Raw genomic sequence first — 20,206 nt, 5'->3', positions numbered from 1 at the left:
TGACCTGGAGCACCAAAGACCAGCTATTCCTGAGCTCTTAAAGGCTCATTTGTATGCCAGTGACTTTTCCAGAGCCTCTCCCTTCAGTCACTTCCATTAAACCTCGTTAAAAATGCTACGGCTACCTTGAAAACGTTGCCACGTACGGCTCATTCAGACCCCGTGGGAATTCCCTAAGTGTGGGGAAACCTCGCTCAAAAAAACAATTCCGATAACCCTCGGCCGAGTCTTGTCCGACTTTGGCAGTCTTTTCACAGTGTCAATCAAGCAAGGGGCAGGACAGGAAGTCAATCGATGCTCTACTGACTTTGCCTGCTTATTGTAAGACATCTGAATAGCTATTACACATATAAAGCCAGAGACATGTTCCGTATACATATAGACTTATTATAGACTTATAGATTATAGATCATAGACTATCATATTGACACCATGATATTTAACAAACCCAACAAATGTATGGACGGGCTTAGCTGATACTACAGTTAATCGATTTCCTGATTTCAATATATGGGTAGAAAAGTCCAGTTGAGTTTCAGTGCTTATAGATGGCTGTCAGGGGTTAGAATTGCAATTAGATTTGAGTGAATTAATTAATAAATAAGTTATTGGGTTACCAGTGAGCTATACATGTCCAAGTTATTAAGACATTAAGAATAATAATAATTATTATTATTATAATAATAATAAACAGAGCACATTGTGAGGATAAGGAGCTCGGGAGAAGCACTGTGGAGAAGATCCAGACAGCACACTTCAGTGTTTATATTCAGGCTGCATCACCGAGATGTGTATTCGTCTCTGTCCTTGTTTCAGTGCTTGTTTAACTCATGTAAGACACTGCAGTAGAGAACTGGATACTGCTGAAGTGATGCAAGAGCTTTAGTAATTATCCACATAATCCAATTTTTTTAAATATAATTAAGACACCGAACTCCGCCTGCTGAAAGACTTGGCTTGCTATGCAGTTCAGCTCTGTGGGGAGCTTTTGAATGTATTCATTCTTGATTGCATCCACAAATAAGAAATCTATCACATTCTGATACATCCTGTTCATGATGCATTCGTCTTTAAAACTGATTGGGATGATTTAGGGTCCCATGTGTCTAGACCGGAGCTGCTAAGATTTCTAAACCATGGATGGCGTTGTGCTTTGACAACAGAAACGTCAAACAGGTCCTCAGCTTCTCAGTATTAATGTACTGAAGCTGGCGACTGTTTTCACATTTACAATCCTCTTCTTTGTTTTAATCTTGGCTGACACATCACCATCTCCCGTGGGAATACACGAATAATACACCACTTTTACATGCCTCGGTAAAGTCGGTTCAGTCCTGATCTGTCGTGAAGCTGTTCAGAGCTTCACCACATTGTATTGGTGGTCGGAAATCAGTTCCACGGGGGGTCACTGGGTAATTCTATATCAGTAAGGGCTCATTTATTTCTGCTTTGCAAACCTGTCACATCACCCGGCAAAGAAAATAAAAGTGCTTGCCAAGGAAGGGGGGAGGGGGAAACATCTGTTTTGTTACAGTACACGACAGAGTTATCAAGCAAAGATTAATATAAAATGTCAAGGGGATTTATTTCTATAAAAAAATATAAGTGTTCTGATTGAAAATTCCTCTCATGAAGACCTAGGACAGAGAAAAGCCTTTTACTAAGGGTTGCGATATAATATAGAAGTACCACCTGCGCCGACATCAATCAAATAGATCTCAAATCAGAAACAAGTGGGCTTTAATATTAATATATTTTTTAGTATACAAAAACAACCCGTACAACTACATGTTGATTTTGATTAACCTGTGTAAGTCCTTGGCCATCTTCTGTCATCTACAGTGAGGGAAAAAAGTATTTGATCCCCTGCTGATTTTGTACGTTTGCCCACTGACAAAGAAATGATCAGTCTATAATTTTAATGGTAGGTGTATTTTAACAGTGTAAGACAGAATAACAACAACAAAATCCAGAAAAACGCATTTCAAAAAAGTTGTACATTGATTTGCATGTTAATGAGGGAAATAAGTACTTGACCCCTTCGACTTAGTACTTGGTGGCAAAACCCTTGTTGGCAATCACAGAGGTCAGACGTTTCTTGTAGTTGGCCACCAGGTTTGCACACATCTCAGGAGGGATTTTGTCCCACTCCTCTTTGCAGATCCTCTCCAAGTCATTAAGGTTTCGAGGCTGACGTTTGGCAACTCGAACCTTCAGCTCCCTCCACAGATTTTCTATGGGATTAAGGTCTGGAGACTGGCTAGGCCATTCCAGGACCTTAATGTGCTTCTTCTTGAGCCACTCCTTTGTTGCCTTGGCTGTGTGTTTTGGGTCATTGTCATGCTGGAATATCCATCCACGACCCATTTTCAATGCCCTGGCTGAGGGAAGGAGGTTCTCACCCAAGATTTGACGGTACATGGCCCCGTCCATCGTCCCTTTGATGCGGTGCAGTTGTCCTGTCCCCTTAGCAGAAAAACACCCCCAAAGCATAATGTTTCCACCTCCATGTTTGACGGTGGGGATGGTGTTCTTGGGGTCATTCCTCTTCCTCCAAACACGGCGAGTTGAGTTGATGCCAAAGAGCTCGATTTTGGTCTCATCTGACCACAACACTTTCACCCAGTTCTCCTCTGAATCATTCAGATGTTCATTGGCAAACTTCAGACGGGCCTGTACATGTGCTTTCTTGAGCAGGGGGACCTTGCGGGCACTGCAGGATTTCAGTCCTTCACGGCGTAGTGTGTTACCAATTGTTTTCTTGGTGACTATGGTCCCAGCTGCCTTGAGATCATTAACAAGATCCTCCCGTGTAGTTCTGGGCTGATTCCTCACCGTTCTCATGATCATTGAAACTCCACGAGGTGAGATCTTGCATGGAGCCCCAGACCGAGGGAGACTGACAGTTATTTTGTGTTTCTTCCATTTGCGAATAATCGCACCAACTGTTGTCACCTTCTCACCAAGCTGCTTGGCGATGGTCTTGTAGCCCATTCCAGCCCTGTGTAGGTCTACAATCTTGTCCCTGACATCCTTGGACAGCTCTTTGGTCTTGGCCATGGTGGAGAGTTTGGAATCTGGTTGATTGATTGCTTCTGTGGACAGGTGTCTTTTATACAGATAACGAGCTGAGATTAGGAGCAGTCCCTTTAAGAGAGTCTCAGCTCGTTACCTGTATAAAAGACACCTGGGAGCCAGAAATCTTGCTGATTGATAGGGGATCAAATACTTATTTCCCTCATTAACATGCAAATCAATTTATAACTTTTTTGAAATGTGTTTTTCTGGATTTTTTTGTTGTTATTCTGTCTCCCACTGTTAAAATACACCTACCATTAAAATTATAGACTGATCATTTCTTTGTCAGTGGGCAAACGTACAAAATCAGCAGGGGATCAAATACTTTTTTCCCTCACTGTATTTCTGCTATTTTTCACTGAAAATTGTACCCTTTGTTCTCTAATTTTATATATATTCTGATGTGTGGGGGGGGGGAAATTAACAAATTAGCAGGGAGAGAACCTGCCAGCTGCGTTCCCCGTGAGTGGAGAGAGAGAGTGAGAAAGAAAACAATCAGGAGGATGGAATACAGAAACAAACTTTGATTTATGGACGTGGATTTGGATCAAGCACAACACGGCACATTCACAAGTTTTAACTGTGTGCAAAATTGTCTGCGCAGGAATTTACACAGGCTAGTTCGTCTCACCCCACTGCACAACCAATGGAGTGGATATCATCTCCATTCAAAATCAGTGGTCTGATCAGTGCTGTGGATTAAATCACTAACACTCACATGGCCAACAACTCGACCCAGTTGACATTTGTTCTGGAGTCCAAGACGTCCGTTATCCCCTCACTCTGCGGCACGGCTGCGAACGGGTGTCAGCTGTGCCAGGACTGCGGTGCCACTTCCCATCTATGTAACTGTACCAGCGATAAATCCTCTGCCGTCATGTTTACCGAGGGCCCTCTCCTCGGCACGGTGACTTTCTCCCCTTGCTTTTGTTGGCTGAAGTTTTAGCTGCAAATTAAAAGATTCAATCACAGCCGGGAAGCCGCGCTGTCAGGATTGGGCCACCGCAGACGAAGGCTTTAATCTTTTTTATTGTTTACTCCACTGTGGAGATAAGCCATATATATATATATATATATATATATATATATATATATATATATATATATATATATATATATATATATATATATATATACACCGAGTGTCTGTGCAGCTGCTGAAGCCGTTAAATATACTGATAGATGTTCGACTTTGTAATTGTCAACTCTCTGGCTGAACTGACCTCTGATTTTGTAATCTGTGTCTCAGTCAAATACACAGACCTAGGAGACCCGGGGAAGATAATTTAATCCATGAATCTTCTAGTCAAGTCTCTCAGGACTGGGGGAGGCAGTGGCAATACGAAGACAGTAACCCATCAGGTATTCAGAGGAACAAACCCGGCATCTCAGGTTTAATGGGAAGTCAAAGAGAAGTAATTTAAACACAGAATTGCTCCCACAATCACAAAGACGCAGCGGTGATGATTTTTCTATATATAAAACGTTTTTAAATATTTTGTATTATTACTTACATCGCACAGAGCTGCTTACCCTACAAAACAGATTGCATTCAATTAAGCTGCATCTCTGCTTGTTTTTTCCATCAGTCCTCCTGATTATTGAAGCAGCACATGATTCGGTTATTAATGCCATATTGTAAGTCAACAGTCCGCTATCTGCGGCTGCATTTGTTCACACCGGATACATCTGTGACAAACCTGCCAGACCCGATACTCTATCAGAATACAGTACCTTAAATAACCCAAGATGAGATCTTATCCTGGATTCTGTGAACACAGATAATCTGTCTCATTAACCGAGTAAGATGACATTGTTCCCAAAATCAGATAAGGACAGCAACTGTTGCTTTAGATGAAAGATTTTTCATTTTATTTTCGATTGCAGATTCATCTCAAATAGTTTCACTTTTCTGTGTCTCTTTTAAAGATAAGCATTAGAGGAAAGTTCAAAGTTTAAAAACATATAAACTCAAACCCAGTCTGCATACGGTCTACACAGTATGTGGTCTTGTACAACAAGCAAGTACAGAAATAATGGTTTAGCTTTTGATTACAATTAATTATGCATTTTCATACATATGTCTGGGCTGAAACATAAGGATGTACAACTTCAGTGGGACAATGTGGAGTGCCTCAGAGTTGCTGCCAAAGCTTTGAGTCGCACCAAAATAGGACGTCTAATTGGCATGTCACTGTGAAGTACTTTGCAATATTGTTTTTTCTCTGGTGACGGACAATGTGATTAAAAATGTCAGCGACTATTGACTCTTCTTTGTGACAGGAACTGCTCTGTGCAAACAGGAACCACAGAAAAACCCAGACGGGCCGAGAGTCTGTCAGTTTAAACTTTCTAACATCGATTTCTCATAAATGATTTAATGCACCTCCAGGAACAGGGGTGATTGCAAAAATAATTTAGGAGCATCTGATCTGATGGTCTTGTCTGTATTGGCTTTCTTTTCTGCACTGGGATGAAAACCCAACACTGAAGAGCTGTGATTGCATCTCAAACATGACATGCTTCTGAGATAGTAAAGTCAGGGCACCGATTCCCTGCTGGATAATCGCACGGCGAGATTCGTTATCGCATCCTCTGTTAATTACAATCAGAAAGTAGGACTCTCTGAGATGAGGAATGAAAGAAAAATAGGTATAGCTGTAAATGAATACATTATAAACCTAATGGTATGCCAGTGGAGTGTAAAAATGAGTTGGCAAATTATTGGGTTTAGCTTGCGGTCTGATCTGTAGACTTGGCATTCTGTATGTTCAAGCATGACTTTAATTAAACAGACCTAATAGTATGTAGGAGTTTGAAAGCGGTTGACAGGCAATTTTCTACAGGTTAAACAGAGATGAATTGTGAAGCCCAGCTTCCGCAGAAGGCTGCAGAAATCAAAGATCAAACGGCTCAGGATTGTTTAATTTTTTCTCCAAAGGGACAATCTTTAAACAAGCTGTTATAGGTTTCATTAATCATCTGCTTTGAAGTATTGGACATCCTCCTCTGTCTCTCTTCGGTGTGGTTGAGTGGCAGAGCGAGTCTGGGAGGTTTTAAAATGGACACTGCGCATCAATTACCCCTCCCTCTACACACTGATATGAGACAACATCTTCAAGCAGAGAACCAATTATCTATCATTAGTTTAACTGTAGTGGTGAGTCAGGCATTTCATAACATGTAGATAAAACTGGAATCCTTTCTGACCACTCGTCATCGCAAAGGGACCATTGATCCACACATTAGTGATTATGTTCAGGTGTGACCTGGTCTTCGCTTCTACTTCACCAGACGGTATTTCTGTCCTCCACATGTATAATTGCAAGACATCTATGACACACCGTAGAGAGGCTCGACAGCTGTCATTTCCAACCTAGTGTGCAGCCAACACGCACACTTTATACGTATTCTGTGTGCGTCCAAATGACCTGTAGTCTGTATGTATATCGCTCTCCTTAAAAGAACCGGCAAACCGTGTCCAACGTTCATAAAAAAATACAAACTAAATTCATTGGGGACAAAATTCATAATAATCTTCCACTGAGCGCCAATCTGTTTGCTTTGAATACACGCAGTAAGACCAGGCACTGTATTTGCTTTTGAATTAAAGGGCAGCTCTCTGTGGTTCAGGCACTCATATAAAATACTGCCACGGTTTGCCTATTGAAAGAGCTACACAGGTTTTTAGTGCAGCTCCTCACAGGTACCTTCACGACAGACTGGCTGCCTTATGCACAGGACGGGCGTCCGATTGCCAATGGCCAAAACATACGAGTCATGGCTGCGAGTGAACGTGGCCTGTCCAGAGGCGGCTCTCTATGCTATTGATCCACAGGAAAGCAAGGGCTCAGACACAGGTCTCTAACATTTCCTGACTATTGATCAGCTCAGCTGATGGATGCCACAGTCATCAACACCAGTCCATCTGAACATGGAGAGAAAAATGAACGCAATACATGTTGGCTGGTGGCTATAAGTTACTCTGTATTGACATTTAAGACAGATAAATGAAGACGGAGTAGCAGGCCCTACTGCAGAAAATAATAAAGTGATGATGAAGAAATAAACAGAGTTTATCTCTGTGGCACACAGTCAAAACTACAAAAATAAACATTAGTTTTGTTTTTCTGCTGAATGCTTAATTAACTGTTAAAGCACAGAGCAGTAATCGCTTCTGTAAAATAACTCTATGGCATCAACTTCCGGATGAGAAGACATTTCAAATTCTGTCCATTTTTCTATTTTGTTGTTGGCCAACAGTGTCTCTCGACAAATCCTGTGTCAAATTAGTGTTGAGCTGTGCCATAAATGTGTTTCCAAGCTCCACAAAATTCATTTCTGATTCCCAAAGAGCGCTGAGTGAACGGCAGCTGAGGAGAATTCAAATTAAAACAGTCTAGTGCAGGAATGTCAGAGGAGATTCAGTAAATGTACCAGCACAGATGCACAGCACGGAAAATAACACACGATCAATCAAGAATTACTTTTTATTTGCCAAAAAAAATCAGCAAAAAGAAGAACTGATAATGTCCTGGTGGGTTTAATTAATGCACAAAGCAATATGAATATTGTGGGTAATATCTAACTGGAGGGCACTGATAAGTGTCGACTGAATAAATAACAGATTTTTCAGTTTATGCAGCTAAAACAATATTCACTCCTCAGAACACAGTACATGTCATCTACATAATATTATGCTTTCGCTCAAGGGGCTCTTGTTCATTTTTCCTTTGATTTAAAACTGAAGACTCTTTAGTGTTCATCTGCAGTGTCTATCTGTAAGGACTTTCCAAAGATAACTTCCTGGTGAATTAGACCCGTATCAGCTTCCCACGTTCTCCACTTCCAATGGATCAATTCCAATGGATCAGCCTGCAGATAAGATGAAATGGTGACACTTTTTGAAGATGTCAACCAATGGCCTTCAGAGCTGGTGTGTGCATCAGGGTGTAGTCATGTGACACAATCCACACATTCAGACAAGTAACGGAGTGTGAGATTGTTTTCTGTACAACCCCATGGCTTAAACATTGCCAAATCTGAAGCAATCAGTCCTGCTTTCTTCTTCCAAAAGTGTAGAATTGAGAACAAGGGCAACATCTTCAACATCATGAAAGGTATCGAGCACATCAAACCAGAGGAGCTTTTCCAGATCAGCAGGGACACGCGCACCCGGGGACACAAATGGAAATTGGGCTTCAAGGCATTCAAGACAGAAAACAGGAGACACTTCTTCACACAGAGAGGCGTCACAATCTGAACAAACTCCCCAGCGATGTGGCTGAAGAGACAATTTGGGAACATTCAAAAACATCTGATCATTGTCTGATCATTGTTACTGCACTTCTTTCTTATGTTTCTTATTAAAAAAACAGACTGGATAGGATCCTTGGATCACTTAGTTATTAATGGACACCAAACGAGCACGATGGGGCGAATTACCTCCTCTCATTTGTAAACTTTCTTATGTTCTAATACCATTGAAAGATGGGGAAACTGGTCTGTAAAAATACATATCCTAAAGAAAGAGGGATTCATCTCCACACTTAATGGCAGATAATACCAAAAATAAAGTGAGCTGCTTTGGGATGTCTACCGTACCTAATACATCTAAATAACAAGAGTCTTAATTGGGACAAAAGATCAAACGACACACAAATATATTAAACAAATATCCCAAGTATGTACCTTGAAGTAAAAGTTCACTGCATGCTAATTACAAGATGCCGGCCCCAGGGAGTCAGGGGATTGTTTTTTTGTGTTACATTTTGTTAGATTGTTACATAATTGCTCCATTTAATTGAAAGAACATTGAGTAACACGTGTAAAGAATATTTCTGATAATTATGAGGGCTAGGTCCTAATTAGCTGCTACACAAAAGGAGGTCTTTTCCAATGGGAATAGTAGTTAAACGTAATTTTAATTAAGGCTAATTGTAGCTCCTGGATTTGATAATATGACCCCTAAAACCTTTACAAATATGACGAATGAGTTCAGATAAGGCCATGACTAAAAAACAGTCCAAAAAACAGACATACAGGGGAAAGAGTCTGTTGGGAAGATTTGCCAAATATTATATAGGGGCAGTACAGTGAGCTATGTCTAAAAGGAACTACAACACGCTGCATGATGTTTTTCCAGAACAAATTAAATTAAGAATAGTCTGATGCCTTTAATGACCATTTGGGAACTGAGGAGACATTGAAGGACATCCTATAGGTCAGTGGTCTCCAACCCTGGTCCTTCAGAGCCCCTGTTCAGCAGGTTTTGGAGGTCATGCTTCTATCAACAATTTATAAACACCTGAAAGTATTCAATTTGAAACAATTATGCAGGTGGTAAACTCATAACTCATTTAAAAACCATTGGACCAAATATCTGAATACCTACAGCCTCTCGAGTCAATAAATCCCTTGTGTGGGTTACTTAATTGATTACTGACTCCCATGTGTTCCCAGTATTTAGAAATTGGTGATTTAAGGTGACCTATAATATTAAGTGGATGGGGGCTCCACTGCTATAGGTAACTTCCACTATATTTTTATCAATAACTGTTATTATTTGCCAACTTCTATCTGAATATGTTCTCAATAGACTTAAAGGTTTAGATGTGAACTGTGCTGACACACATCTACATAAAAGAGCGGCTCATTGTGCAGATGGAGGACGCCTGATTTGTAGTCTTATATGTGTGTGCAAACCTCTTTCTTTATAATTTTTCCGCTCCAAAGCGATTCATCCTTTGTGTCCTTTTGACATGCTAAAGATCTCAAGGTCTTTTAATTTAAAATGTACAGCAGTATATCGACGGGCAGGGTTTCATTCTTCACGCGAGGTAATTGAGCTTCAAGAGCGCTGCGTGGGTGCCGGCCTGCGAGGACAGAGAGATTCTTTCACTCAGGCATCCTTTCATTCCCGTGGGGAAGCAGCGGTCCTCTCATCGACAGGTAACCACAGGAGAGGATCTGGTTGCAGTCGAATAGAAAAGCAGGAGGATTCACCAAGTGCTAGCACGGAGAGGCCGATGCAATTTACAGACGTTCAATGAATACCAAAGGCGTAGCGTTGTGTGCTTTCATCTGCAGATACTACCTGAATTATAACTGCATAATGGTCCGGTTCGCCCATCAAAACATACGTCAGGATTTAACTCATTAAACCCTTCACAAGAGTTTTGAACGTGAAAACACTAACAGAAATTATTAACAACTGTTTTTTCCCCCGCAAGTCTGTTTCAGTCAATGAAGATGTGGTGGTTATTTTGTTATTTTGTATTTAGGAAATAATTTGACTAGATAAGGGACAAACGATTGCAGCCTCTACAAATGTAATGTAATTTCGATTCAGTCAGCGTGACCTTGATAGCATGTTCTTGTCAGTGAGCGTTCATCATCTCCCATTCCAACTGAACTGCAGGAAAGGGGAGGACGGACGTTATTACTTTTTCACAAAGGTATGCATTAACAGAAAATGTTTAGAATATAGCGGTTTAAATTGAATTCAACAAATGTTCAATTATATTGGATGTTTTTTACAATTTTCCAGAATTGCCGCTGTAGGGTCACAAGAGTTCAGCTCTGTTTTGTCCTGGCTGATTGCGTAACTGTCCTGCTCTTTTTACATGTTTGATGAAGTACCTCGGATTATGGATGCCACGGCTCAGGTCTGTGCGTGTGTTTGTATCCCATTTTCTGGTGACAGTGTGTTCACAACATACTTCTAAAGTTTCCTATATCGAAACAGGCTTACACAACTGGCAGATTTGTATTTGAGCATAACTGCAGAAAGGGTGACGTTTTCAGAGCCACAAAGAACATAAAAACACATCGTGGGACGTGCCCCTTCGATATCAGAGTACACGCTGTATATTTTGTGTGTGTGCATGGTCAAAAGAAAAGGGGAAAGAAAATCATGTATGCATCGCAGCAGGAATGTGACATTTAAAAGTTGCTCCAAAAATATATTCAGATCCAGTAACCTGGATACCACCTCTCCTCTCTTCACATCGGTGAACCGCGGCACAATGGCATAATAGACCCTTATTAGACTCTGCCGTAGTTCATTTAACATCAATTAACTAGTCTTGGTGAGTGAGTGTCCCCTCCACATCACCGCCATTAGAAAGAGAGAACCTCAGCGAAGGAAAATTAGGTATTAGACACTACTGGCAGTGAGATGCAATTGAATTACCTTGCTAAATATATAGCATGTTTTTTACTAATTACCTTGATTTGCCTTATAAAACAGTCAGGAGTTCCAATCCAGTAAGGCTTGATAAGGCGTGACTACAGTGTCACGGTCAGGCTACACAATCCTGCCACACTGTATTTTACCATGTATTCATTCACCGGGTTTTAATTATTTCAGTGCTTCTCCATGTGCTCTGCTGTTTAATTATATCTTTTCCAACTGTGAACATAATTAATCTACCTACCAGTTTACCCCACCCCCTTTCAGTTAATGAGACAATACCTCGTTGGCTTATATACCATCATCAAACCATCGGTGAATGAAAGTTTCCCAATATACAAGCAGAAAAGACATCTGGTCTATTGCCGCTTCTTCTCAGAGACTGGTAACAAATACAGGAGTGAGTTCGCTCTCTCTACCAGTCAGCTGAGGTTCATAAGCAACTGGGTAAATTGAATCATTATATTTTTCATGTTAATGAAAATGCGAATGTGCAGATATATTGCTGTCGACACCCCCACGCCTCGGAGTTTACCTATTCAAGGCATGCAGAGTTGTGAGCTGGGATACATTTTAATGAAGCAACTTTGACAGTGAAGTACTTACACTGTAAGACAAAGACATTAGCTGGTGAGGAAATGCACAAAAACACAAGCGGAGAGTGAAGTGCGATGTAAACGAAGCTTGTGCATGGAAGAAGCATGGAAAACAATCTTCTATTTTGCTTATTTAATCATCAAGGATAAAAGCCAAGAACAACAAATAGCCTCTTTCACACAATGATAAAATATCTGAAGATTTCATCGATGACCTTCAATGCTTCTCGTCAGCATTCAACACTCCATTCCTCAGTCATAAATGTATAAATATGAAGTAGACAGAAGCAGACACTAGCGGTCTGATGGCCCTGACTTCTCTGGTTGTCAGTTATATGCTCGGTCATGGCAATAACACTAAATAATAATAATAATAATAATAAATCTTACAATAGTAAATAATTTAGGTTACTTCATGGTAGTCCATCCAAATCCATAGCAACTCTTTTGAATTCTGCAAGGAGTAAAATGAGTTCCATCAATCTTAACACGAATAAAGCTGGGCACAACACTCGTTCATGGTTTGTAACCGGTTTGCAATCTCTGCTGCTGCTCAAGGGAGAAGGGAAATCCACGAGAGCCCCTCCAAGAGAAAAAGACCCAAGAAGGAGGTACTTGAGATGGCACCGTTGTTCTGGAGAACTCTTACCATCTGCGATGTCCCCTGTGGAAATGACCTTCACGTCCATCTCTCTCTCTCTTTAGGGATTTATTTGCCATGTTTCATATTATTGCTTTCTTCCCCCTCTTCCTTTCATCTCTGGTTTTGCCATCAACCTCCTGGATTATGAGCAAATGTAACCGGATTCAGCTCTTGAGGTTTGATGCCCCTTGCGAATACTGCAGCTTCACTGGACACCTACCTCACCTACCGCTGTCTCGACCACACTGCACCAAGCTACCTTCAGACACTCGTGAAGAGGCCCTAAATTCACTATCTTAATAATGAGGGTACCACAGATCACAAATTGAGACCAGCCCCCACTGATTGCTACTAGATGCACTTCTCTGTCAACTACAGAACAAACGCACAGTACAGTACAAGATGAAAATAACCTTGTACAGACTGTCTGAGTAAAACCACAAGAGGATGGGGAAGTGGGCACACAACCCCCTTGCCTAACTAGAGATATGTTAGCTACGTGCCGAATTTAGATCACAAAATGGCAACTTATGTTTAAGCTTGATCAAGAAGACAGTTGGGATGTCATAACATAGGGAGTTGGTTCAACTCACTCTGTTCATGATACGGCTGTATGTATAAAACACAATGTAAGCTGATTTTGAGACATGGACCTGCGCGTCTGACGGTCCACTTCCTCCCACAAGCTTGCTGAATAAAGACTTCTGTTTGATTCAATCTACTCCACAGTCTGATTTCTGAAAATAATTAAAGTAATTAAAGGGGATTCTTCACTCATCTCTCCATACATCCCCTCCAGACCACTGCGCTCTTCTGGTGCCAGAAGACTAACTCTGCCTCCTCTCCACTCTCCTTCTTCCAGAGCCGTTCCTTCTCATCCCTGGCCCGAGTGGTGGAACGACCTGCCCACTGAAGTCAAAACAGCAGAGTCTCTGACCTCCTTCTGGCGCTTACTCAAGACGCATCTTTTCAGACTGTACTTGTAATTTAGTCATTCATTCTCTGTAAGATTGCACTTATACAACGTTTTGTCATACACTTTCCTTTGCATTACTTGCACTTGTATTGTTTCTTTTGTTTTCCTCTATGCTCCCTCTCCTTTAGCACTTAACTTTGACTTAACATCTTGTCTGCACTTATCAGCTTTTACAATCTAGGATGTAAGACCTCATATATTGTTTACTATATATCTCGTATACACTTGTGTAAATTGTGAATTTGTAAAATGTATTATGCCTTGAACTGCACTGTATTATTGCACTTTGTATTGCGCTTATATTTTATAAGTGACCCAGGGCATCTACCAAGAAATAAATATTATTATTATTATTATTATCATTATCATTATTATCATTATTATTATTATTAATAATAATAATAATAATAATAATAATAATAATGATAATGATAATGATAATAATAATAATAATAATAATAATAAGCCCCCTCTACACCAAGTCATGGCTGTAAATGCTAAAGTAATTTTCATTAAACAAGTGTCCCGTTTCTGCATTGCCTAAAGAGTCCCACAGTATTTGATCGAGGTGATTCTATATTCGGATAACTGCTGGGTTTCTGTGCATTTAATAATAATGACAAAAAAGGATATTCAATAACTAGATAGTCTAGCAACTGTCAAAAACATAATCACTCCTGCTCTTCACCAGCAGGAAGCTCTTTCCAGCTCTGTGCCCGGTAATGACCACCCACTCGGCGAGGGCTCGGTAACTTGTACTCAGTAAACTAGGTCAGACTCAGGTACCATTCAGGATTCAAAACCCAGCCATTTAGCTCAGCATTAAAGCGAAATAAAGATGTTAAAAGTATGGATTTATGTGTTGCTATTGTGTATAAGTAAGATAAAAAAAAACACTCATCCAGTCATATAAGCAACTTTAAACAACTAAAACTTATTAAAACTTGCAAACTCTGGCAAATTATCATCATCATTATTCATAATTAAATATGGTTATATAACATTTTATGCAACATAGTTAAATATATAAGCGATTTAAAAAAAAAAGCAGCACAAAGTCCCAAATGTTAATGTGAAAATGAGTTGTCCTGAATATCAGTGTTTGAGTTTCCCTCACCTACACATTTGTTAACTATTTAAAGCAGGTATAATTACATAATAGGCAGGCTTTTCCATAGTTCTTTCAGTTGGTTTAATATCTGGCTGTTCTTAAAGATAAAGGAGTCGAGGATTGACTGACAAAATTTGTGATTATTAAGTCTGAATCCCAAATCACCCTGACATTCACAGAACGGGTGCATTTCCTATTTCTATAAATGTGCTCAGAAGAGGCGCGGACTGGGACCAAAAAACGGCCCTGGACTTTTACCCAGGAGGGCGACAGCTGGTTGGTTTTTATGGAAATGTGCAGGTCTGTGTGCCCACGAAGGGCAGTTCGGGGGTGGGTGGGGCTTGTGTTGGCATGTGCGGGTCTGGGTGCCGACGCAGTGCGGTCCATGGGGTGGGATTTTGGGGGGTGTTGGCATTTGCCAGAACTGCCAATGGCCGGTCAACCTATGGCATGTGTGTCCAGTCTATTGCTCACAACACGGTGGGGAGATTGAGTTTTAAAGATTGTATAAGGTACAAGCATGCTTTTATGGAAAATAATATGCATTCTTCTTTATCATATTTCATTTGAAAGGATTACCGATTGTGACAGTTTAAAATCTGCATTGCAAGATTCTTATCTAATTGACGTTCTTCCAACTCGCTTGTGACAGATTTGTAAACATGCACAATCTTTATGTACATCTAGGCCTGCGTCTTCTCATTCTCCTGTGCCCTGCGATAATTCTCCTCACTGTCGAAGACCACATCATTAGTGACTTGGCATCCACGTCTTTGGCTGGGAAAACGAACAAGAGCAAAATTATGGGCCATTCTTCACGGGCACCATGAGATCTCTGAGGAAATCTAAAGCAGCCTCTCCGAGCATCGGTCTGAAGATGCCAATTAGCTGCGTCTTACTTTCACACTCCGTCTCTAGCTGGCGAGACCACCTACAGATGGGTCATCTGTGTTATTGAATAGATTTTAATAGCGGGGATTTATTATCCTACAGTGATTCTGTACAGCGCTGTGAAACAAGATGTTCCACATGCTGAATCAGTCTTCTGTGCATCACTGGCTGTTAGCTTCGATGTGGCGCGAGGTCAGCCAAATAAAAAATGTGTTGCTTGTTTGTCGGATTGATTTCTTCCCCACAAAGGTTGTGTCTAATTGCAATGCAATTGAAATTTCCCTATGGAACCAAGAAGCATTAATCTTGGTTGCTTAACATGCCACGGAAGGGAACAAGCATCTAAAGGTCAGGTAAGTGCAGAAGAAATATCAAGATACGAAATCCTCCCTCTTTAGAGAATCTGATATGTTTTTGTAAAAACAGCTTAGTAAACCAGAAATTAACAAATTCATAGAATGACAATAAATATTTTGAAGTGGGGCAGCCGATATTCCAAAGACAAAAATACACAGATTCTTGAGTAATGAATCATGAATATCGGTTTAAGACATTGAAGATGAACGGGTTTCCGAACATCGCTGGGTAGTGAGGCCAAGCATGACGCCAATTCAGTGAAAATAATATAAGCAGAGCTCTCTTCCTCAGCTGCGGTTTAAAAGTGAAATGCTCGATTTTCAATATCACCCCCTCGGTAAAAGTGCGTGTCCACATCCGTACAGAGACCAAGTCCTCGTCACTTCTGTTTCACACCCAGAGAAATTAATAAACGGACGCTGACAGACTCATTTACTGGCAAACAGTACAGAAACTATAAACCTCACGTGGCGACGGCGATTTCCTCTACGAGCGACTGCGGCACCAGACTGGAACAGCAGATGGGAGAGTCTCGGGCAGGGGCTGCTCGTTTATCAGGGGTTTGCTGGGGATCAGAGACAGTCAATATGTACTAATGTGTCGGAATACAATTTATTCGCCAAGGATTCAATTAGAGAAAACTTGTGCTGAATTAAAGCAACGACAAGTGGGAAGCACATCCACCAGAGAGGAGGATTGACTTTTTCTCGCACGTGGTCCACGAGAAATGAGGCAGAGCGGCGGTTCAGGCAGGCGTCCAATTTCTAAGCCATTCTAAGACACTTCCAGCCATTTGCAGAGACACTCCAAAAGCAAATCCAAATGATTCCCTTCCCTTCAGCCTCCTGCATACAGAGCGACAATCACCAGCTGGAGTGGTGAGCATGCGGGGTATTTTTGAGGGAATTGAAATGATACAGTTGCACTAATTATTCATTAAGTAAGTTAATGGGCAGTTAATTGGTAGAAATTCATAAACAACTCCTAATATCTTCACAGGGGTTCTACTGACTCGACAACAATAAGACAATTCCAGTGGCATCATGGAAAAACAATAGTTGTTAATTTGGTACAACCGAAAGCCTGGCTTTTCTGTTTTAGGATATAATTATGGTAAAGCTTATTACAGACAAAGCAGCGTTTAATTCCCTTTCTAAAGCTTTGACCTGTGAGAGTGTAAATATGAAATGGACACGCTGATAACAAAGACATTACAGTTTAAATGGTTTGTCATTGTCCTCGGCACTGAATATACAGATGTAGAAGAGCGCAATGTCATACGTTTTATATTTTTTATATTGTTCACTTTTCTCTTCCTTTTTTAATGAAACCCATCTGGCCTTTCTCCTATGAAAGGTCGTGCTTCTGAAGCAGGATGAGAGATTCAAGAGGCACGCTGTGCAAGAGGCAAATGAAAGACCGGCGCACGGTCCCTCGCTTCTTCTCCAGCGGGCTGCTGTCCTTGACTGTGTGCAGTGATTCTTCACACCATCTGAAACAATGCGGTGGTATATTGGCACTGTGAGTTGCTGAGCCCCAGCTATTGTCACCACAGACCTATTGTTCAACAGGAAAGAAAAAATCGCCGCAATGTGGGCATCGTCATGGCAACCCCTACACAAAGCCGAAGCTGTCGGCCGACGGGAGCGAAACGCTGGGTTTACACGTCTAACTCACATTTATCCAGCAAGGTCTGAATTTTAATTAAAACGATGACACAGAAACATTCCAAATGAAGCTGTTAATTAAGATCTTTTTGAACAGAGGGTCGCGGGTTCAGTCCCAGGTGGGGGGCACTGCTGGCTCCTTGAGCGAGGCGCTTTTCCCCGAATGCTCTAGTAAGAGCCCAGCTGTATAAAAGGGTAACTGTATCTAAAAACAATGTGATATATTGTAAAAATTGTAAGACACCCTGGATAAGGGCGTCGGCTAAGAAATAGAATCATAAAAAGTGAGTAAATCTAGTTTGTCTTAAACTCTGAAGTGCTAACAGATGTCGGTCTAATTTTATGCTCCCACAGTCCAGGAGCAGATATGTAGCGTCAGGTCGAGTGCTGTGTTTAATGTGCTAATTGGAGAACGGCTGGTATTGGCAGAATGTGTGTGGCTGTGCTCTACTAGAGCCACACTTCAGGTTATTTCACACACCAGCACAGCTTGGCTTTCATACAGAGTTTCTGTGAAATACTAATGAATAGAAGGCAGATAAATACGAGACATACTGAGCTGACACGACATATGCATGACAAACATAAAAACAGATTTCTGCTGGGGCTGCCAACTCTGGGACAGGCCAGTAACAGGCCAACAAAGTCTGATCAGAGAACACCATTTCCCGATACAGCGAATCCTCCAAGTCCTGACCAATATTTGTGGCGAACAGATAATCGGAAATCTGAGAAAATATGAATCTCTCTTCCCCCATAAAATACTTCTACTTTTTCCGGTGCACTACAGATACTTTCAGACAGATGGAGATGGACACGTGTGGACTGACCGCACACATGGCAGGGACAAACACAAATACAATACTGTGGTTCTTATTTACACTGTATATTTTTTATAACCCAGACCGTTAGCTACACGGCGCATGTTCTGGATCAAACCTGCTGCCACAACAGACCACGGAACTGATTAGAAACATGGGATGCAATAGGATTTAATTTAAAACTTCCAAGCTTTGCTTATTGGGGCATCACTGTTAAACCTCACTGTGTTCTTATACAATGTATATTATATGCGTCTATAAATCCCTCATGAAGCAAAGCCTGCTTTCAGGTGTCTGATGCCGAGACGATCCTGCTTAGGTTAAACAGACTGGAACCAGGAAATCTGTCAGAACTCAAATTGAAAACCACAGCCAGTTTACTTCTCAGCTGCCGAATGTTGTCTGATCCCCCGGAGATAAAAAAAGGGGTTTTCTGCTTGAACAGCTCGGCGGCGCTGTGAACTGTTTTCACAAGATCAGAGAGGAACACTGGGCTCGTCAGCGGTGAGCTCCACTCCACCTGCACTGCAATGCATTAGATATTGAATTCCTTTGAATGAACAGTATGTGGGAAAATAACAGAGCGTGGGACATGAAGGGCTATTAACACCAAAACAGCAGTCTGTGGAAATTGTGAAAAGGCAGGACTTGCAAGCACATTATTTATTATATTTCTGTGCAGTTTCACTACCTTCAGATAAAGACATTCCTAAATGTGACTCTGTTGTGTTCCTGACAGTTTTGAGTCTCAATGTCCCAGACAGCTTAAAATAGGCCAGAGATACTGAATGTATTATTATTACATCTTAGCAGACGCTTTCATCCAGGGTGATTTACAATTACTACAATATATCACATTGTTTGTCCATAGAATTGCCCTTTTATCCAGTTGGGTTTGTACTGGAGCGATCTAGGTACAGTCCCTGGATACCTGACACCCGGGACTGAACCCACGCCCCTCAGGAGTCCAGAGCCCCGACTGCTCCTCCACACCTCTGCTCTCGAAAGTCTCTCGAATGTTGAGCTACAGGTTTTGATGAAACATCTCAGTAATGAGACGCAGAGCCGATGTCTCTTCACACTGAAAAACCGAAGCTCTTGAACTCTTCTACACAACCCCAAAAGTGCCTCTTTAATTCCTGTACTCTCCCTCTGTAGACTAGTTGATATTCATTACTGGAGCATTTACTGCAAAGCTTCCCTCAATCAGACCAGCAGGTCCTTCACCAGTGAATTAGTTAACATAGTGAATGTCCCCCTAGGTCTAAAATCATAGTTTTAAGTGTCTTTATGTGATGTTATAAAGTATTCATCGTAAGATACACACTCTTCCAGATCGATTCCATCATATCAGCAACTTTAAAATCACCAGATTTGTCTTCCACATGGCAATAGATTGAAGTGATGAAATTAGGGTTACATTTTGGACTGGGCGAGAGTTAGGGTCAGAGCCCCCAGTCAACGTAGGCTTTCAATAAGGTTAGGGTTGCTTTTCTTCTGAAGCACTGGCTGTGGGTTTGCATGGCTGACCTTGAACATTTGGGGCTGGCTAGGGCTAGGGTTTGGGTTTGGGTTTGGGTTTGGGTTTAGGCTGTGGTTAGGGCTGAAAATCGGGTAGGTGACCTGGTGATGTAATTCAGTGGTGTATAATGCAGACTCAGAGTTCAGATGTTTAAGAGGAGGCTGGGAAAAACATTATCTTTCTCACATATTATTTCAGCTTAATCCTTAATAAAATATACACAAAGTATTACAAATTCATAGTGAGTAAACCAGAAAATACATATTCTCAAAAGCAGACGTTTCTGACAAAAGGTGCACACAAGAAATTAACTGATCCAGTTCACCGAGACGCCTGCTTCTCACCTCAAC

The sequence above is a fragment of the Amia ocellicauda genome, chromosome 17 (genome assembly GCF_036373705.1).
Source record: "Amia ocellicauda isolate fAmiCal2 chromosome 17, fAmiCal2.hap1, whole genome shotgun sequence".
NCBI classification, from domain to species: Eukaryota; Metazoa; Chordata; class Actinopteri; order Amiiformes; family Amiidae; genus Amia; species Amia ocellicauda.
Note: the sequence above shows the minus strand (reverse complement) of the source record.